Raw genomic sequence first — 18,908 nt, forward strand, 5'->3', positions numbered from 1 at the left:
TGAAACAATCAAAAATAGCTTTTATAATTAAAAATAACTATCATAATTTCCAGGAAGAAATCACTCAAGTTAATGGGATTTTTTGAAAAGAAGGAACAGACATAGAGATTATCAGAATAGAATATACAGCCAAGAACTCAATCTTCATATATATATATGTATATATATATGAGATCAAAGTTTAAAAGGGCATAATAAGCAGAGTATAAGGGCACTCTAAAAAAAGAGAGAATGCATTTGTGTATCAAATGTCTGACAGGAGTGTTGATAGGGTAGACGATAAGATGCCCATGTCCTATATTGGAATATGAGGGTTCCATACTTGCCTCTGATCCCTGACTCCAGCATCCTGCTAACGCAGGCCCTGCGAGGCAGGAAATGATGACCAAGTGCTTGGGTACTTGCCTCCCATGAAGCACACGGGATTGAGTTCCAGACTCTTGGCTTCAGCCTGGACCAGCCTGGCTGCAGAAGGCATTTGGGCAGTGAATCAACTGATGGAAGATCTCTGTCTGTATCTTTCTCTTATATGTATATACCAAATAAATATGTAAATATATTACTCTGACAGGAGATTAATATTTAGAATATATAAAGAACGTCTAAGATTCTTTGTTGTCAATAGCTTTATTTCATTTATTTGAAAGGCAGAGGGACAGGGAGTGAGAAAGAAACAGAGAAAGACAGATTCTTCATGCACTGGATCAAATGGCTGCAATGGCCAGATCCTGCCCAAAGCCAGGAACCAGAATTCCATCTAGGTCTACCAGGTAGGTGGCAGGGACCCAAGGACTTGGGCCATATTCTACTGCTTCCCTAGGTGCATTACTGGGGAATTAGATCAGAATTGGAGTAGCTAGGACTTGAACCAGAGGATGCAATCTGGATTCTGGCAAGGATTCTAGCATTCCAAACAGCTGCTTGTACTGCTGTACCACAATACTGGCCTCAATATAACCTGATTTTAAAATGGGCAAAGATTTGAATATCATTTCTCCATAACAGACATACGAATGGGGAACAAGCATATGAAAATGTGATCAACACCAATTTGCCAGGGAAATTAAAAATCAAAACCACAATCAAATATCACTATGAATTTATAAAAATAGCTTCTATATACAAACAAAAAAGAGCAAAAAGGGAAAATAACAAGTATTATGAGGACACGAGGACATTGGAACTCTTACTTACTGTTGTTGAAGATGTAAAATGATGCAGTTTCCATAATACACAGCATGGAAATCTCAAAAAAGTTATAATAAAATGTAAGTCATCAGTTCCACTTCTGAATATTTATCTAAAACAGTGAAAACAGGGTCTCAAATACATGTTTGAAAAACTATGTTCATAGCAGAATTAGTCATATTAGCCAAAAGAGAAGAGCAAACCAATTGTCCATGAAATAAATGAATGTAAAAAAAACTATTTAATATATACACAGCAGAATATTATTAGCCTTTAAAAAGAAAGACAATTTGACAAATTTACAACATATATGAACCTTGAAGATACTGCATTAAGTGAAACAGAGCAACCAATACAGGAAAAATACTGTGCGACCACCTATGCAAGGTTATCTGAAGCAGTGAAACACAAAAGAATAGCAGAATGCTGGCTTCCAGGGGTTAGAGAGAGAAGAGAGAGAAACAGGGACTTGTTTCATGGGCATGCAGTTTGGCGAGTTGAAAAAGTTCTTGAGATCTGTTGCACTACAATGTCAATACTTCATACTTAACGTCACTAAACAATACACTTAGATTTGGTAAAATAACAAATTTTGTGATTGTGTGTTGTGCCAGAATTTAGAAAGAAAAGAGGGGCTGGCGCTGTGGCATAGTAGGTTAAAGCCCTGGCCTGAAGCGCAGGTATCCCATACGGACGGACGGCGGTTCTAGTCCCGGCTGCTCCTCTTCCGATCCAGCTCTCTGCTATGGCCTGGGAAAGCAGTAGAAGATGGCCCAAGTCCTTGGGCCCCTGCACCCACGTGGGAGACCTGGAGGAGGCTCCCGGCTCCTGCCTTCAGATTGGCACAGCTCCAGCTGTTGCAGCCATCTGAGGAGTGAACAGCAGATGGAAGACCTCTCTCTCTGTCTCTACTTCTCTCTGTAACTCTTTCAAATAAGTAAAATAAATCTTTAAAAAAAAAAAAGAAAAGGGGAGAAGATGTGAAGAGGACAAGGACAGCTTCTCTCAGGCTGGAGCTGGGGAGCAGAAACTTGAGCATGAGCTGTGGAGAGAATTCTTCGGAAAGGAAGAACAGAGAGGGAAGGGCTCTGAGGTAGAATCAAGGATATTTTGAATAACGGAGGTCAGTGGGCTGGGGCATCAGGGGGAAGGTGGGATAGTTGATGTGAAACCAAGGAAACCTTCAGGGTTAAAAATTGTCCACATTGTGGGCTATGCAGGAGTATGGATTCAATTTTTAAAATAATGGAAAACTGAGAAAGGGTTTGAAGGAGAATGAGTGATCTTATCTAACATATTTTGAATTCTTGCTATTGTACAGATTTTTTAAAAGATTTATTTATTTATAAAGGCACAGTGACAGAAAAAGGGAGAGAGGGAGAGAGGGGGAGAAAAAGAGAGGGAGAGGGAGAGAGGTAAATCTTCCATCTGCTGGTTCACTCCCCAAATGGCTGCAACAGACAGACTTGAGACAGGCTGAAGTTCAAGAGCCAAGAATTCCATCCACTTCTCTAACTTGGGTGACGGGTCCCAAGTACTTCAGCCATCTTCCACTGCTTTCTCAGGGGCATTAGCAGGAGGCAGGATCAAAAGTGGAGCAATTGGGGCTGCCGCTGCGAGTAGTGGGTAAAGCCACCACCTGCAATGCCAGTATCCCACATGGGCGCCGGTGCAAGCCTCGGCTTCTCCACTTCCAATCCAGCTCTCTGCTGTGGCCTGGGAAAGCAGTAGAAGATGGCCCAAGTCCTTGGGCCCCTGCACCCCTGTGGGAGACCAGGAAGAAGCTCCTGGCTCCTGGCTTCAGATCAGTACAGCGCTGGCCATTGTGGCCATTTGGGGAAAGAATCAGCAGATGAAAGACCTCTCCTTCTTTCTCTATGTAACTCTGACTTTCAAGTAAAATAAATAAATCTTTTAAAAAAATGGAGCAGCCAGGAGTCAAACAGGCATGTCAAATACCAGCCTGACCTGCTGTACCACAATGCTAGCCCCACAGAAAGTTTTATGAGAGCAAGTTGGGTAAATCATATCGCCCTCACAAGTCCTTAGAGAACACAGATCTGTATTTATCTGTGAAGGCTGGGAAACCAAGATTCAATCACTTGATAACTGTATGATTCTCTACAGGAGTAGAGGGGCCTGCCAATTACACAACACAGGCAGAATGAGGCTTAAGAAAGCTTTTCTTTAAATTAATTGTCCAGTCTTGTTTCTGCCCCTGGCATGCTTGTTCTGCACAGAAGTTCATATGAGACCATTTTTATCAGGAAAGAACCTGGACTCTAGGAAATGTTGCTGTCTCTACAACTTTTTCTTCTTTGATGTAAGTTCTATGTGGTCAGGAAGATGTGGCCACAACTGAGGAGAGAAACTGAACTAGAGACCCTAAAACCCACCATAATGCAGCTTCTGCTTTTTCTAGTTTTTAGCAAACTCAGTGTAAACATTGTTTAATAAAAATAGCACAGGATTTATATTCTGACAGAACTGATTCCAAAATCTAGCTCTGACACTTAGTCCATTGGCTTTGAGAGACTTTCAGGTAGAGAAGGTCAAGCTGCTTCGGGTCTCAAATTCCAGTTTTAGCATCAAGTGTGTGCACTAAGCCATGCGTTGTCATCCCTGAGGATCAGTGGGCGTTTAGTTCTTGGTCCCCTGCAAATACCCAAATCCATGGATGCTCATGTCTCTTATATAAAATGATACAGTATTTGCAGTAACCTACACACTTCCTCCCATGTACTTTAGACCATCTTTAGATTATTATAACAAGTAATTGAATAAGAATATTTTATTAATATTGTTTTGCTTATTATTTAGGAAATAATGACAAGGAAAGCAAGTCTGTGTATTTTCGATACAGAAGCAGTTTTCTTTTTTTAAAAAAAATTTATTTATTTATTTATTTTAACGTCAGAGTTACACAGAGAGAAAGGAGAGGCAGAGAGAGAGAGGTCTTCCATCCGATGGTTCCCTCCCCAATTGGCCCCAATAGCCAGAGCTGCACAGATCTGAAGCCAGGAGCCAGGAGCTTCTTCCAGGTCTCCCACAAGGGTGCAGGGGCCCAAGGACTTAGGCCATCTTCCACTGCTTTCCCAGGCCATAGCAGAGAGCTGGATTGGAAGTGGAGCCGCCAGGTCTTGAACTGGCACCTATATGGGATGCCAGCTCTTCAGGTCAGGGCATTAACCTATTGTGCCACAGCATCCGCCCCCAGAAGCAATTTTCAAACCACTGTTAATTGAAATCATGATGTTAACAAACCTGCAGATCCAGAGAGTCAACTGTACTTCATCAGTAGCTAGACAATATTAAAAACACACAAGTTGTTCAAATTATTTAGATTGTTTCTCATAAAACTGTGCTATTCTTGGGCTTTGTGAATTTAGATAATTTTCAGAAACTCACTGATTTTCTCACCTAACATTAATTAATGATGCCTAAATATTTCCCCTATTTTTCTACTTCTTTTTTCTCTCTCTATTTGTTGATGAGTAGGAAACTGAGCTACAGTTTTTGCATGTGAGGTGCACACGGGGCGGGTGCATAAAGAAGTTTCCAAGTGTTGTGCTTTCAAGTGCCTCAGAAGTAAGGAACCAGAACAAGATTATCACCAAAGACATCAGATAGATGCAATGTAGAATGAATTGGAATGGTAGCCTAAGATATAGGATTGTAATGTCGTAATGTTGATTCTGTCGTTAGCTGGCTCAAGCTCTGACATCAAAAATGGTGATTTTCCTTATTTGAGCCTTAGTTTCTTCAAATTTGAACTGATCTCATAAGGCATTGACCTAGTTTGAGAGGTTCATATGAAAATAACTTTTCACCTTATTATGTCAGACTACCTGCCATGTGTCTTCTTCCACTATCTTCCACTATAGATTCAGTTGTTCAAGAAAGAAGTCAGAAAATCAGTCTCTCTCTCTCTCTCTCTCTCTCTCTCTCTCATTCGTTTGAAAACTCAATGTGTAACCACGTTTGGGAAATACCAAATGAGATGACACAAAGGACTTGCTTACATCAAGATCTAGGATCCAGTGCTCTTCATAGTAGTCACCTACATTACTTGTCTGATTCTGAAGATCTTTTCTGTAATAATCTTTTGGTGGCAATCTATAAAGAGTCGTATCAGTTTTCTTATTTGTTTGGACTTTGTAAAGCAGTCAAAATGAAAGAGAGAGAGAGAGAGAGAGAGAGAGAGAGAGAGGCATAAATGACCTGAGACATATGGCATAAAGACTGGAAATTGTTTCTGGAATTAGAAGCATATTTGGGATCTAAATAGCCCTAATGATTAAGTGTACCCATTAGACATGTTTCTACTTCAAATAACTGGCAGGTCAATTAAACAGATACTTATTGCTCTTACAACATGCATTTACTGAGTGGTCATCATCATCGTCTGTACCACCCAAAGATGTCAAAATCGGAATTTCTGTATCATGTTTCAGGTTGCCTGATGGTAAAAAAGGATGATGTGTTTACAAGTATCATATCCATATTCTGTACTGGATTAAAAGAAAAATGTAAGTTATTGCCTTTTTTGAAAGGCTTGTCTTTTTGTTATATCTATTCCTATTAGGAAATAGATTTTCTCTTAACAAGGTCTCAAGTTCCAATACATTATGCATTTTTAACACATGTATGCTGTCTTTTCTGGTGGTAAACTACTCATAACATTTTTATTTACTCAAGAAAATATAGTGAATGTGTGTTTCAACAAATACTTTAGCTACTGTCCCCTACCTACCACTCCCGTTCAGTTATGTAGGAGCACATGCCTAAATTAAGGATAGCACAATTTAAGCAAGAATTGCCAAAAAAGATTTCCAAGAAGTCTTGTTAAGCTGTAGTGTTGTTTGTTTTTATTTTATTTTATTTTGGTTTGCTTTAATTAAGCATGCTATGGACTTGTAAAAATCTAGGTCTCATTACATTAAAAAATAGAATAATGAATATTTTTGTACTCTCTACCATAAATAATATATGCAAGCAGTTTGAGGAGAGAGTTGAAAGCCATGCAGCAAATGATTTAATATTACTGATTTAAGATACAGTAGGATACAGTGGGAAAAATGGTAAGACTTAGGGACAAGTTGAAGATTGAGGAATGCTGAATAATATGACATACACGGAAAATTATATATGTTTGTTTCACCAAGTGATTGAAAAGCAGACATAATTTGTCTCCAGTTAACAAGAAAAAACTTCAGCTTAGAGAAGTTAAGTGATGGGCCTATGCTTCTTGTTTTGGACCTGTAAGACTTGTAGGTACTGAGTATTACTCTTTTTCAATTTCCTTCAGGCCAAAATTTCTCCCAGAATCTTGCTTGTATTGGTGTTCAAATATTGTTAAAGTGCATGCATTCAATTTCATTTCTTCGAAAAGCAGAGTGACACATGCAGAGAGAGAGAGATATCTTCCATCCACTTTTTCACTCTCAAAGTGCACAAAACAGCTGGGGCTGGGCCAGTTTGAAGCCAAGCTAGGAACTCAATCCAAGTATCACATGTGAGTGACAAGGACCCACGTACTTGTGCTGTCATCTGCTACCTCCCAGGGTAAACATTAACATGAAGCTGGATTGGAAACAGAGGCAGGAATAGAACCTAGGCCTTTCCATATGGGATTCAGGTATTCCAGGCAGCAACTTAACCTGTCACATCACAACCCACCCACAGATATTTTTGATGATCATAAAACAAAGTAAGTCAATGGATGCCACTCTTGTAAAACACTTAGATGTGAATATTACTAGATAGTCATTCATGATTAATCAACCAGGATAACAGAGTGTAAAGAATACTTCCCGAACAATCGTCCCATTAAACCACTTCAATTTTACTCACCGGCAGTTTGAATACTCTACTGTCACCCATAGGAATATTTGCTGCTGTCTGTGTGGATTCCTAGTGGGGTCAAGTTGCATCAAGCACCCTGTGCTGTCTATTTAAAAACCCAGATGAAGACTTAGACCGGAAAAGTTTTAACAGTATTTTTGTCTTCTAAACATTTGTTGTTTACAGTTGCCTCATAGACCAAATTGACAGGGAAAAATAAGAAACTAAAAATAAACAAGGGCTTTCATTCGCAGGGGTAATGCAGATACATAAGTCAAAGTGGCAGGTCATATGAAGCCTTTGGTGGTTCCTTGGGGTTTCTGTCTCATTTCACTGGCTAGCAAACAGTGAAACAGTAGGATATATATTTTTCAATTAGGTTGTCAATATTTTGACCAAACAACCTATTTATAACATTCAGGATTACTGTTCTGTTTGTGAGAACCACTAGAAGCTGCCGTGTGCTGACAGTCAGCCTTGAGATTTGAAAAGGTGTGATTAAGTAGTGTGTGTTTACTGGCTTTCCCAGTTTTCATCTGCCTGTCCACCAGGTAGCATTATTCATGATCATTGTGAGAGAATGCTGACTTTTAAATATTCTATCTACGTGTAATGATAATAATAGTAATAAGAATGAGATAAAAAAATTACAGTTTCTGGGCCTAGTTAGAGACGAATTCTTATGGAACTGAAATCAAAATCAGAGATCTACCAAGACATTAGACAAGACACATTAATGAAAAATAGTAATTTATTTTTTCCAGAATTGAGAGCGAAAACTTAACTTATTGAGGCTGTTTAGCCTCCTAAGACTACATCTTTTGTATGTCTTGTGGAAAGAATGTGAACATTGGTATGCTGCAGACTTAGCTCCAAATCCAGGGTTGTATTTTGTGAGGAGGAGGGTGTTTTGTTTATTTTGTTTTCTAACTATATGATCCTGTATAGTCCCTTAAGTCTTCATCTTTCTTTATTTTGCTTGTAAAATTAATATTTTGATATTAATGAATAGAAGTCAATATATTTTAGGAGCTGGAAAATGCTATATAAATGTAGTTATTACTGATATGGATCTCTCATGTTATGATTACAAAAAGAGGTATGTATATAGAAAAATATATGCATGTGTTTGTCAACTCCATTTTAATTCCCCAACAATAATGACAGGCTTGTTGGCCTTAAACTGCTGGGAGGTAACCAAACACTGAATAAGAATATAAGGGTGTTAAAAAAAAGTAGCAGAAAAACGCTTCATGTATATATAAAAGGAAACATTTTCTTTTGTTATAGAAATTTTCCCCATGAAAATCATCTTCTCAGTTAATAAAGGGCTATCCATAGCCTTTTAATATCTCTGTTACTTTAGGTTTTCATGAGGTCCCAATGGGGACAATTATATCCAAAACTGTAATTATTCAGTGTAATGAAACTGCCTTTGTTGTGACTGAGCTCTGCTTCTATCAAATCCCCATTGAGGAATGGAGAAATTCGGTGTCAATAATCAATTGACCCAAATCATGGAGAGACTTCTGGGAAGCACACACAATCAAGGAGAAGAAAAGAAACTTAAGAATGGTCCCAAGGAAACTCATTTTGATGGCCCAGCATGATATATTCGAGATACAAAATATTTGCATACTTTGGTTATTTAAAATATAAATAGAGTATCTTGGGAAAAATTTACTTAGAAGCAATATTTAAGATGTCAGAGTAATACAAAACAATATGAGGTCATAATAAACTTCAGAAAGACATTTCCTTCTTTATTTATATTTCTGTCTTACTGCTTTTTAAAAACTATAAATCTGGAAACAGACTGGAAGCCACTGCCATACCTCTCTATATCTAGCCTTTTATACCTTCTTAAATACAAGTGATTTGCCCCCAAAAGCACAGATTTCCTTTAGTCTATCTAAACATCCACTAGAGTCATTGGAACACCATTGATAAAATTCTAACAGTGCACCTGCTACTGCGAACTCATATTTTGGATGCTATCATGCCCATTCTTTTTGAGTTCCTTTTCAATTTTATTTATTTTATTTGACTTGGTAGATAATTATACATATATATATATGTATACATATTTTGGGGTACTAAATAATATTTTGATGGAACAGTTAAATAAAATAATGATTACATCCATTACTTTGAACATTTATTGTGGTGAGAACATGCAAAATACTCTCCTTTTGTTGCCTCGAGAAACAAATACTGCATAATCTCATTTATGTGTGGAATTTTAAAAAGTGGAATTTGTAGAAATAGAGAGTATAGTGGTAGTTATCAGAGGCTTTGGGTGGTGGCAGTGGAAAGGGAAAAAGAAGAGATAGGTACAAAATTGCCACTCGAAGTCATGTTGTGTTGACAAAAAGGTGATTGTGCAGTGCAAAGTGTCATAATCCCTTGATGTCATTTCCTTGCTATGTTCTTCAGTAACCAGCAACAGAGCCAATTTTGCCAAATTTCTGCAAATCTAAGATATGGATTGAAAATATAGGACATTTGGGGCCAGCATTGTGGCATAGCAGGTAAAGCCACTGCCTGCAATGCCGGCATCACGTATGGGCACTGGATCAAGTCCTGGCTGCTCCACTTTCATTCCAGTTCTCTGTTAATGCACCTGGGAAAGCAACAGAAGATGACCCAAGTACTTGGGCCTCTGACACTCATGTGAGAGACCTGGAAGAAGCTCCTGCATCCTGGTTTCAGCCTGGCCCAGCCCTGACTTTTGTGGCCATTTGGGAAATGAACCAACTGATGGAAGACCCCTCCACACCCCACTTCCCTCTAACTCTATCTTTCAAATAAATTAATAAAATGTTTTTTTTAACTTTTATTTAATAAATATAAATTTCCAAAGTACAGTCTATGGATTACAATGGAGGAAGATACTGGAGGAATATTACTACATGAGTATCTGCTGCTCTTGTTGCATTCCTAGTGTTTTTCCTATTGACTTTTTATAACTGTGTGCCTCCATCTAAATGTGTATTCCTAAGGTAGAAAATATGATTAGATCAATTGCTCTTATAGGCACAAACATAGCCACATTGCCTGGGCAAAGAGGTAGCAGTATCCAGCTATTCAAAAAGGAATATTAGGCATATGAAGCCAATGGTTTCCATGTGTATTGCATCTTGATCATGTGGAGCTCTTTACTGATGACACTTCACGTGACCACCCCCTTTAGGATATACTTAAACTCACATTTCAGTAATTCCACTAATATTTGAATGTTTACTATTTGCTTTTCATTGTTAACTCTTGTATTTCTAGTATGTACAAGGTAGTCAGACCCAGACTGACTCAGATTGTTTTCAGTGCATACCTTCTAATGAAATGAAATATCACTATAAATTATCTTCTTTGTTTAGTTAATAGAACATGGAGGATATTAATAAGATCAAATGAGCTAGAGGACAGAGAATGATGGTTTTAGAAAGGGTTGTCACAGCAGTCATTCTGGAGAGGAAAAATATACACCAATTTCTGGATGATTAGCAGTACCCAATCAAGTGATCTATTCTGGACAAAACAAAGGTCAAAGCCAACAGCAGAGTCAAATATTCTGAGACAACGGTGGCCTTGGTCTCTGTGAGGAATCAGTGTGGCTGAAACATAGTGCAAAAAGATTAACTTGCAAGATATGAAGTTGATGGGGACTGCACTGTGGCATAGCAGATAAAGTCACCTCCTGCAATGCCAGAATTCCACATAGGAGCCAGTGAATTCCAGCTGCTCCATTTCCAATCCAGCTCTCTGCTATGGCCTGGGAAAGTAGTGGAGGATGGCCCAAGTCCTTGGGCCCCTGTACCAACTTTGGAGACCTGGAAAAAGCTTCTGGCTCTTGGCTTCAGATCAGTGTAGCACCAACCTTTGAGGCCAATTGGGGAGTGAGCCAGTGGATGGGCGATCTCTCTATCTCTGCCTCTCCTTCTCTCTCTGTGCAACTCTGACTTTCAAATAAATAAAATAAATCTTAAAAAAAGATATGAAGTTAAGGAAGTTGAAGTGGTTTATTAATGTTATGTCATGTTTATGAAGCTTGGGCTTATGCCAATGGAAATGGGAGTCATTAGAAGCTCTTAAGGGGTATCCTAATTTGCTTTTTGATTTTAGGATTTCTAGGAACACTGTTGTATAGAGATTATTGGAGAATAGGATAGAAACCATGATCTGATAAGATGATGGTGACGTGAAATAGGTGAGATGGGGGCTGGCTCCATGGCTCACTTGGTTAATCCTCCACCTGTGGTGCCGGCATCCCATATGGGTGCCAGGTTCTAGCCCCGGCTGCTCCTCTTCCAGTCCAGCTATCTGCTGTGGGCTAAGAGGGCAGTGGAGGATGGCCCAAGTGCTTGGGCGCCTGCATCCGCATGGGAGACCAGGAGGAGGCACCTGGCTCCTGGCTTTAGATCAGCATAGTTCCGGCCATGGCGGCCATTTGGGGAGTGAACCAATGGAAAAGGAAGACCTTTCTCTCGTCTCTCTCTCTCTCACTATCTGTAACTCCATCTGTCAAATAAATAAAATCTTTTAAAAAAAAAAGGTGAGATGTAGTTGTATTTAAAATATATTTTATGAGTATCACCCTGTGTACTGAATACTAGAGATGCATAGTAACAAATAAGATTTGTCTCTGCCTGATAGCACTTTTAATCATGAGGAGAAGATGGAAACTGAATAATAAATCATTAATGAAAGGAGAATCTTCACTGGGAATGTTCAGGAGAATTTGGGGTAAATGGTTGGACAAGGTGATGGTTAGAACAGGGGATATGGAGTTGCTTTATTTATTTGCTACAGCTATGGGTTAAAAATACAAGGCTACCTATTCTTCACCATTTCACATGTCAACCTTTGGATGGTGGTGATTCCATCTAAAATGTATCATGCATGTGTGTGTGTGTGTGTGTGTATACACATATGTATGTGAAAAGTTTATGAATTTCTCATTCACAAAATACTTTATTTGAAAAAAAAAGAAAACCATGGCAAAGTGCACCTTTCACCAAAAATAACACCATTAGTTGATTGCAGATAGGACTAAAATATTGCCAAGCTGTATTAATATTTCCATTCAAAAATGTAGGCACATTTGGAAATCAGAATTTGAAATATCTGCCAAACATATGATCAATATAAGGAAAAGAGAAATAGATTAGAAGAGAAAAATAACTTACATGGCAAGCCAGAAGCTTAACGTAAGTTGATGATTAAAAGTATAGTTCCTAATATTAATCACAAACTGGGCTGAGATTTTAGATTTGTGACTTCCAGTCTCATGACCCTTGGGCAATTAATCTTTCTTAATTTGTTTTCTGGTTAGTAAAATTAAAAAATGGCACCTACATCACAAAATTATAATGAGGACTAAACTCAACAATTCAGAGAGAGCATACTTGTAAGTGCTCAATCTATTTCAGCTGTTATTACCATTGCGTATGTGAGCCTGATGAATGTGAAACAGCATAGCATAATGGCTAAGAACATGAATATTGGAGCAAATGCCAGGGTTGACTATTGGCTTCTCCAGCTATACATAACAGATCTTCTCTCCCTCTCCTTAAAGCAGAACAACTTTTGGGTAAAAACTCTTACATATTTCAACATTTTATTTTATTTTCCAAATTCCAAATTCATTAGTTTTCCAGTTTTTTGCAATGTATCAGTATAAAAGGTTTCATTTTGGTTTGGTCTTTTGGCTAATCCCAGGAATTTTCCAACTCTCTCTTGGTATCTGTATCCTTCACGCTTAGCAAGGTCTGTAGAAAATTGCAGAAGCTCCTTACACGGTTGCTTATCAGATAGATGGAAGGATGTGTGAGGTGCACTACTACAACTTGGGATACACATAACTCAACAATCTCGCCATTTTCCCCTTTTTTCATTATGTCTGTTATGCTTTGACTTGAAAGTAGGAACAGGTGAGCTTGTATGGAATTGTAGAAAGACCTCTGGCTCAAATTTCAGTGAATGTTTTCTAAACCACCGCCTTTGGGCTCAGTCAAGTCAGCTTCATTCCTCTGCACATCTGAGCCCTCTGCACCTCATTCACAAACCCATTTCTTTGGGGTTTAATGCATTTATAGAATTTTCTAATACAATAGGAAGGATAATGTTTTCCCATGAACTTGGGATTTAAAGCGATGTTTCAACAAAGCATAGGAAGTAGAATCCTGCCTACTCTGAGGGTAATTCCATTGTACAGAAAATGACAAAGCCTGTAACAGCACATTCAGTTTTCCGTGATTTATGGGACCTTTAGAATTCTCTTGCCTTCATCTCCCTCTCCACAATCACTTTCACAGTCACTCTCTTAGATAGTACAAATGAAGATATTTGACATTTTTAACACAAAAATATAAAAATAAAGGAAAACAGGGTAGCTGGGTCTGTGAACCCATTTAAATCCAGTCCTAACATTTTATAGGACAGGAAATTGTGATTCTGAGGGGAAATTGAGCTGTACAAGGCCAGATACTCATAGGAAGTAGAAACAGTAGTCTTTGAAATCCAAGAGCTGCCCAAGAAAATTAGTCTCCTTTCAACTGCTTAAAGTAATAACTATCAGAAACCATGCCACCTTTAGCTTGGCTTGGACAAAGCCTGAATAAATAGACAAATCTCTCCATTAAAATAAATATGTAAACATTAATTAAACTCTCATTAAATATTTGCATGCTACCTTAAAAAATTAGCACTGAAGCACATAAGCTTTGTCACAAATATAGGCCTCCTATCTGCTGCTGTTTGCAATGTTGAGTTGTTTTAGAAAATGATGTTTTTCAAAATAAATATATATGAGCTTTTATGCTTTTCTCTCACTCTCTAACAACAAAATCAAATGCATGGTCCAGCCACTATAAGGAATAATTATAATTTTCTATAGCTTTTGAAATTGTCATATATAGTTTGATATAAATGTACACGTTTGTATTTATACTAAATTTTTTTTAAACTTTTATTTAATGCATATAAATTTCCAAAGTACAACTTATGGATTACAATGGCTTCCCCCCCATGCCGTCCCTCCCACCCACAACCCTCCCCTTTCCCACTTCCTCTCCCCTTCCATTCACATCAAGATTCATTTTCGATTATCTTAATATACAGAAGATCAGCTTAGTATACATTAAGTATGGATTTCAACAGTTTGCTCCCACACAGAAACATAAAGTGAAAAATAATAGATGATTTTTTAAATGATGATGAAATCAGAGCAGAACTATTGTCATGTTTAATCCCAGTGAGAGTCAAGTTGGGAATTGATAATTTCTTTTTTTTTTTTTTTTTTACAGAGGATCAGTTTAGTATGCATTAAGTAAGGATTTCAACAGTTTGCACCCCCATAGAAACACAAAGTGAAATATATTGTTTGAGTACTCGTTATAGCATTAAATCTCAATGTACAGCACATTAAGGCTAGAGATCCTACATGAGGAGTAAGTGCACAGTGACTCCTGTTGTTGACTTTACCAATTGACACTCCTGTCTATGGCATCAGTAATCTCCCTATGCTCCAGTCATGAGTTTCCAAGGCTATGGAAGCCCTCTGAGTTCTCCGACTCTTATCTTGTTTAGACAAGGTCATAGTCAAAGTGGAGGTTCTCTCCTCCCTTCAGAGAAAGGTACCTCCTTCTTTGATGACCTGTTCTTTCCACTGGGATCTCACTCGCAGAGATCTTTTGCCAGAGTGTCTTGGCTTTCCATGCCTGAAATACTCTCATGAGCTTTTCAGCCAGCTCCGAATGCCTTTAGGGCAAATGGCAGGGCAAAGTTACCACTTATCATTAGTCACTTTGAACGTGAATGGCCTGAACTGTCCAGTTAAAAGACACCGATTGGCTGATTGGGTTAAGGAACAAAACCCATCTATTTGCTGCTTACAAGAAACACATCTTTCCAACAAAGATCCATACAGACTGAAAGTGAAAGGCTGGAAAAAGATATACCATGCCAACAGAAATGAAAAAAGAGCGGGCGTCGCCATCTTAATATCGGACAACATAAACTTTACCACAAAAACTGTTAAGAGAGACAAAGAGGGACACTATATCATGATTAAGGGATCAATTCAACAGGAAGATAAAACAATTATCAATGTATATGCACCTAACTACAGGGCACCAGTTTATCTAAAAGATTTATTAACGGACTTAAAGGGAGACTTAGACCCCAATACAGTAGTACTGGGGGACTTCAATACTCCACTCTCAGAAATAGACAGATCATCCGGTCAGAAGATCAACAAGGATACAGTAGATTTAAACGACACTATAGCCCAATGGATCTAACAGATATATACAGAACTTTCAATCCTACAGCTAAAGATTTTACATTCTTCTCAGCAGTACATGGAAGCTTCTCTAGGATTGACCACATACTAGGCCATAAAGCAAGTCTCAGCAAATTCAAAAGAATTAGAATCATACCATGCAGCTTCTCAGACCATAAAGGAATGAAGTTGGAAATTAGCAACTCAGGAATCCCTAGAGCATACGCAAACACATGGAGATTGAACAACATGCTCCTGAATGAACAATGGGTCATAGAAGAAATCAAAAGAGAAATCAAAAACTTTCTGGAAGTAAATGAGGATAACAGCACAACATACCAAAACTTATGGGACACAGCAAAAGCAGTGTTAAGAGGAAAGTTTATATCAATAGGTGCCTACATCAAGAAATTGGAAAGACACCAAATAGATGAGCTTTCAATTCACCTCAAGGATCTAGAAAACCTACAGCAAATCAGACCCAAATCTAGTAGGAAAAGAGAAATAATTAAAATCAGAGAAGAAATCAACAGGATTGAATCAAGAAAAACATTACAAAAAATCAGCCAAACGAAGAGCTGGTTTTTTGAAAAAATAAACAAAATTGACACCCCATTGGCCCAACTAACTAAAAAAAGAAGAGAAAAGACCCAAATCAATAAAATCAGAGATGAAAAAGGAAATGTAACAACAGACACCACAGAAATAAAAAGAATCATCAGAAATTACTACAAGGACTTGTATGCCAGCAAACAGGGAAACCTATCAGAAATGGATAGATTCCTGGACACATGCAACCTGCCTAAATTGAACCAGGAAGACATCGAAAACCTAAACAGACCCATAACTGAGACAGAAATTGAAACAGTAATAAAGGCCCTCCCAACAAAGAAAAGCCCAGGACCAGATGGATTCACTGCTGAATTCTACCAGACGTTTAAAGAAGAACTAACTCCAATTCTTCTCAAACTATTCAGAACAATCGAAGAAGAGGGAGTCCTCCCAAATTCTTTCTATGAAGCCAGCATCACCTTAATTCCTAAGCCGGAAAAAGATGCAGCACTGAAAGAGAATTACAGACCAATATCCCTGATGAACATAGATGCAAAAATCCTCAATAAAATTCTCGCCAATAGAATGCAACAACACATCAGAAAGATCATCCACCCAGACCAAGTGGGATTTATCCCTGGTATGCAGGGATGGTTTAATGTGCGCAAGACAATCAATGTGATACACCACATTAACAGACTGCAGAAGAAAAACCATATGATTATCTCAATAGATGCCGAGAAAGCATTTGATAAAATACAACACCCGTTCATGATGAAAACTCTAAGCAAACTGGGTTTGGAAGGAACATTCCTCAATACAATCAAAGCAATCTATGAAAAACCCACAGCCAACATCCTATTGAATGGGGAAACGTTGGAAGCATTTCCACTGAGATCTGGAACCAGACAGGGATGCCCACTCTCACCACTGCTATTCAATATAGTTCTGGAGGTTCTAGCCAGAGCTATTAGGCAAGAAAAAGAAATTAAAGGGATACAAATTGGGAAGGAAGAACTCAAACTATCCCTCTTTGCAGATGACATGATTCTGTATTTAGGGGACCCAAAGAACTCTACTAAGAGACTATTGGAACTCATAGAAGAGTTTGGCAAAGTGGCAGGGTATAAAATCAATGCACAAAAATCAACAGCCTTTGTATACACAGACAATGCCATGGCTGAGGAAGAACTTCTAAGATCAATCCCATTCACAATAGCTACAAAAACAATCAAATACCTTGGAATAAACTTAACCAAAGACGTTAAAGATCTCTACGATGAAAATTACAAAACCTTAAAGAAAGAAATAGAAGAGGATACCAAGAAATGGAAAAATCTTCCATGCTCATGGATTGGAAGAATCAATATCATCAAAATGTCCATTCTCCCAAAAGCAATTTACAGATTCAATGCAATACCAATCAAGATACCGAAGACCTTCTTCTCAGATCTGGAAAAAATGGTGCTGAAATTTATATGGAGGCACAAGAGACCTCGAATAGCTAAAGCAATCTTGTACAACAAAAACAAAGCCGGAGGCATCACAATACCAGATTTCAGGACATACTACAGGGCAGTTGTAATTAAAACAGCATGGTACTGGTACAGAAACAGATGGATAGACCAATGGAACAGAATTGAAACACCAGAAATCAACCCAAACATCTACAGCCAACTTATATTTGATCAAGGATCTAAAACTAATTCCTGGAGCAAGGACAGTCTATTCAATAAATGGTGCTGGGAAAATTGGATTTCCACGTGCAGAATCATGAAGCAAGACCCCTACCTTACACCTTACACAAAAATCCACTCAACATGGATTAAAGACCTAAATCTACGACCTGACACCATCAAGTTACTAGAGAACATTGGAGAAACCCTTCAAGATATTTATACTAAATTTAAGCAAAACTTTGACATCTCTCTGTAAAGTTATAAGACATGCTTTTATTCTTTTTTGAGCACTACCAAATTACTAATTTATGTCAATTCAATAAATCCTTGGAGTAATCATCCCAGGTATTATTACACAAGTATCCATTTGTTTCCATTGGTTCTGATCCACAGATACAATTAACTATGGAGCAAATATATTAGCGGAATTCCATCTGTACTTAACATGTACACACTGTTACCATTCTTTAAACAACACTGTATAATGAATATTTATAAATCACAATATATTAGTTATTATAAGTAATCTGGAAATGTTTTAATGTATTTAAGAGGATTATATTTGTTAAATGAAAACACCACATTATTTTAGAGCAGGAAACAGAGAGAAAAGAGTTAGAGAGCTCCCATCTGCAGGTTCATTTGCCAAATGCCCACAGTATCAAGGGCTGAGAAAAGCTGAATCTTGTATTTAGAAGCTCAATCCAAGTCTCTCACAAGGGTGGCAGGAGGGCACAATTCCTTGTGCTGTTACCTTCCCTCCCAAGATGCACATTAACAAGAAGCTGGAATTGGGACCAGCAACAGTATTCAAACTCAGACAATTCCATATGGATGCAGGTGTCTCAAATTACATCTGCACTGGTTCACGCCACAAAGGTCCATGACAGCCAAAGCTGAGCTAATCTGAAGCATGGAGCCAGAAGCTCTTTCTAGCTCTCCTATGTGGTTGCAGGGCACCAAGCACTTGCACCATCTTCTGCTTTCCTAGGCCATAGCAGAGAGCTAGATCAGAAGAGGGGCAACCAGGACAGGAACTGGCGCCCATATGGGATGCCAGCCCTGGAGATGGCAGCTTACCCTACTATGCCACAGCACTGACCCTCTCAAATGACATCATAATTACGAGACCAAACACCAGCTACCCGCCACCTCCCCCCCAGCCTTTCTCATTTTGTGTTAGTAACTGGACATCTTCACATTTTGGTATCTGTGGTGGGTCTTGGAATCATTGCCTCATGGTTACCAAGGAATGACTGCTTAATATCAGCTTTAAATACATACAAAAATTTAAAATACTGAAATTCAAATAATTCAATAAATATGCAGAATATGAGAAGCCTAACAGAGATTTAACTGTTTGT

The sequence above is a fragment of the Oryctolagus cuniculus genome, chromosome 18 (genome assembly GCF_964237555.1).
Source record: "Oryctolagus cuniculus chromosome 18, mOryCun1.1, whole genome shotgun sequence".
In the NCBI taxonomy this organism is placed as follows: domain Eukaryota; kingdom Metazoa; phylum Chordata; class Mammalia; order Lagomorpha; family Leporidae; genus Oryctolagus; species Oryctolagus cuniculus.